This window comes from Cupressus sempervirens, chromosome 10 (assembly GCF_028749045.1).
Source record: "Cupressus sempervirens isolate cs-2001-9-10 chromosome 10, ASM2874904v1, whole genome shotgun sequence".
Lineage (NCBI taxonomy): Eukaryota > Viridiplantae > Streptophyta > Pinopsida > Cupressales > Cupressaceae > Cupressus > Cupressus sempervirens.
Genome location: NC_143127.1, coordinates 79,020,915 through 79,025,158, shown reverse-complemented (window position 1 = coordinate 79,025,158; position 4,244 = coordinate 79,020,915).

The following is a 4,244-nucleotide window of genomic DNA, read 5'->3' as shown; positions in this document are numbered from 1 at the left end:
AAAAGGATAATTTACTATATATCATCTCTGATTTATATGACCACTGTCTTATCCATGGGAACAAAGAGTCAAGTATTAGTAGGAGATCTTGTTTAATTAACTTGTAATTGAATCTATCAGCTATAATCACCTATTTCCATTCTTATGTGATATCATTTTCATAAACTCATGAATTCTACTAATTTATTAAAGCATTTATATAATCCATTGAATTAAAAGCAACAATATAACCAATATAAACCCCATAAATGAACATTATTCAAATGATCTCAAAATTAATAAACTCATGAAATGAAGGCAAAAAATGGTGACACAGATCTAGTGTAAATACCCTTTTGTATTATCTGTTTTGCTGACTAATATAATAACCAATAGAAAATCAATATGCAACCCAAAAATGCACACTAATTCTATCGTTTCTATTTGTCATCAGAAAAATACATAACTAGAAGTAAATACAAAAATAACTATACATGACTGGACAAACTATATTTTCTTGAAAATTGAAAACATACAAAATTTTGGACCATCACCATGCCTTGAAAACTCAGTTATACAACATGAGTTGCAACAAGCAAAGGGAAATTGTGATTGATAGGTGTCCTTTTAAAACAATAAGTACAACAACCTTTTTCAAAATATCCTAGACACCTTAATTCAAAATGAAACAACAAAAAGTAGTTGCAAATGACAACTAGAGCATAAAATCTTTAACTTTGTCTTTTTCTCTAACTGCTTTTTATTGGTAAAGCTTTTATCTCTATGATTGCTTCCCAGACAAAGATTTCTCTCTTGGTGGGCCACTCACATGTCTTGGTCATTACTAGTTCATTAATAAACTTCTACAACTTGGCATCAGTGATCACTCTACCTTCTGTGGTAAGCCTATTCATTTTAGTTTCAACCTTGAATAGGGTGCCAATAAGTTCATTGAAACACACTCATCAATATCACCTTGGAAAATGGATTCCACCTATGGAAAGTCCACAATATGGTCAAAATAATTAGACCATTCATTGAAATCCTTTACTTTACTATTAGAATCAAGGATAGAAAGAATTAAAGAATGAAAATTATTTGTTAATAATTTCATTTTATTACGTATTGTTGCTAGTTTCCCTATGAAAAATTGCAATAGATCTTTCACCTTGTCCATGCCTTCTTTTACAACAATAACTTTATCTAGTAGATCTAGCTTTTTGGCTAACAATGGTATCAATCTATCAAATAATTGCATAGATGGTCCCCATTCTTGGAATATTGGATCAAGCCATCCTATTGAATACTTGCATATCTATTCTATAGATTGTAGATTGATGAATACACTATAAGCATCTTGAAATATTCTCTTCAAAGTTCTTATTCTATGGCTTAATACATTCACCATAACATTTTTCTTAGTTGCACTATTAGATTGAAGAGCTTCTGTCTCAACATTGACCATAGGCATTGGCACTGTTACCCCTATAGGTATCTCCTTTGTTTGGGCCTCTGCTTCTATAGTGTGCCTTTCTTCTTCCACCTACCTAGGTGCATATTCTACCTCTGTTGTAGCCTTGAGTTTCTCTTTGAGGGATTCCACTTCTACTTCTAAAATTTGAATTTACCCCTCCAACTCTTCTATTCTCTACTTTTGCACATAGCTCATTTTGAGCTCCTCTTCATACAATTTTCTCATATCTAAACATTCATTGTATATAGAAACTAGCCTATCCTCAATTTCATCTACCTTTACCTCATTCATGAGTGCAAAGTGTTTGACTAGGATAGAAATTTCTTTCCTAGTAGTATTTTCTAATATCCACACAATCATGTTGCCCTATACAATTTCCTGTATATCCATCTTTCTGGGATTTTTGGTGTTAAGGGAAACACTCCACACTACTAGGGTTTTTGGATCTATGTTAAATCATGGCCCCCTCTTTAGTCCCTCACTACTACTAGCCTCATAATTGATGGCTTTGTCTCATCTAATAGTTTTTCAACTAACTCTTTGTTCTTCTCTGGATCCTCTCTTGGCATGAGGCTCAATGTAAGATCATTCTATTTTATTTTATTAAAAAAGATTTTAAATTTTGATGATTTGATGAAATCATCATCTTCCATAAACTTTTTAGATTGGATGAGCCTATTGTAATCACCCAAAAATGGTCATCTAGACTATTAGCCCAAATTTCAGCATTTTGGCTAATTTAATTAATCATTTACCTAGACCGAATTGCTAATAATCAATTAGTTTGATTATAACCTATAGTTTGACTATGCTATCCTAAGTTCATTATTTTATTAAAATAACATGTCCCCTTTTAATTAAATAAAAAGACACCATTCTTCTAAGCCACTTAAAGTGCACACATAAAGTCCTTTTCTATTTTTCAAATTAAAAGAAAAGCTTATGAGAATTTTGTCTTATATGACAAGTCAACTCATTTTCTATTGGTTGACTTGTGTGTGCACACAGATCCCTCCCATTCTTGAATTCAAATGTTGATCATCTACTCTTTAAATCTTAATCTCCACTATCCATATGGCTTTAAAAGCAAGAGAACTTCTCCCCTCAAAGGATCCACACTCTTGAGTATTGTTATGTTGTAGGATTTTCATTAGAGTACTTAAGAGCTTCTTGTGGAGAGCAACATTTTCTTTCATTCATCCTTTGCATTCATGGCATTTTACTTTGCATAGCATCTTAGCTTAGCTTGCATATAGTCTAGTTCCTTTCTTTTTACAAGTAGCTTAGAACACATAATTTAATTAGGATGGCTATAATACTTTCATTTATGTAGCTTAGTTACATTGTGCACTCCATTTCTAGCATAGTTTCATTTTACATTTCATATATCCAAGGTTCTTTGACATTTTCATTCTTGCTCTTGCTCAAAGAATCTCCTATTTCATAGTTTACTAGCAAGAGCTGCATCTCTAAGGCTCAACTAAGAGCCATTTTGTGCTCATTGTATGCTTTTGCACTTCATGATTAAGGAGCTCTAAGCCAACATCCAAGCTTTCCAACTAATGGAAAACCTTGGATAGAAGGTTTTAAAGAAGTGTACTCTTTTTAGTGTACATTTTTGGTGCCCACTATGGGGCTTGAAACAAGTTTCTAGCTCCATTTGTTTTCCTTTCTCATTTTTGGTTTTTTTTATAGCAGCATATTGGATCTAATCAAGTGGTTTTGTAGAGTTTTGACTTTGGTTTTAAGGCTAACCCATATGTAGATTGGTTTGAAGGCCAAAAACTTAGTTTGTTTGAAGATTTGATCATATCTCCTAAACCACTTGGATTTTGGTTCTGAATTTTATTTTTTTATAGGTTACCTATGTGTCCCAGATGTCTCAATCCAATTTTTAGATCATTTTGACTTGATTTGGATTAGTTATGAATTTTTCTTTATTTTTCATAAAATGTCATTTCTGGTTGTAAAACAGCAAATTTTTTAGAAAAGCTTACATTTTCATAAAAAAAATTTAATTCTAAGGGGGTTATTTTCTTTGTGTTTTGAATTTTGAGGTCATATTAAGAATCAAAAATTTGATTTGATAAATATGGTTTATTTTGACAAACTGGGTCCTTAGGGCAGAAATGAAAATAATTTTTTGAATTTTTTACATTCTTGGAAAGTTCTCTAGTTTTTAGTATGGGTATATTCCTTTCATTTCTATTTTTGTACCTGAAATCATAGCAAAAAAGTCTAATCTTGTTGACTAGGTCAAAAGAAAAGAGTAAAAATAAGAGTATTTGTGATTAGTTTGCACTTTCTTTGCATACACTTGGTTGGAAGATAACTTGGATATTTGAGGCAACTAACCACTTTTTGTTGCAGGTCTTACTTTTTTAGTATGCCCTAAACCTTGGTTTTTTTTGTAGTGAGTTTCTCATTTCATTGCTAAAAAGAATGCATGTCAAAGCTTCAAATGTACAAGGGCTACTAACAATTGTTTGCAGGGCTGCCCAAAGCATAAAAACCAACCTTTCTTGTATTTATTTTATTCCATGTGTGGCATTCCACTAGTTGATTTCATTTATTAGGCACATTAAACTTGTAATTGGGATTCCTTGGTGATAGGAGAGTATGGTCTTCACCCTTGTAGTGAATCAAAAATCTTGACCCACCTTTGGATTTTCAAAGCAAGTGGGTAATTCAATATTCTTGGTGGGTTTGGGGGAAGCAATCAAGGTAGGAGAGTATGCTCTTCACCCTTGAGGTGAATTATAAATCTTGACCCTTGAGAGTAGATCCATTT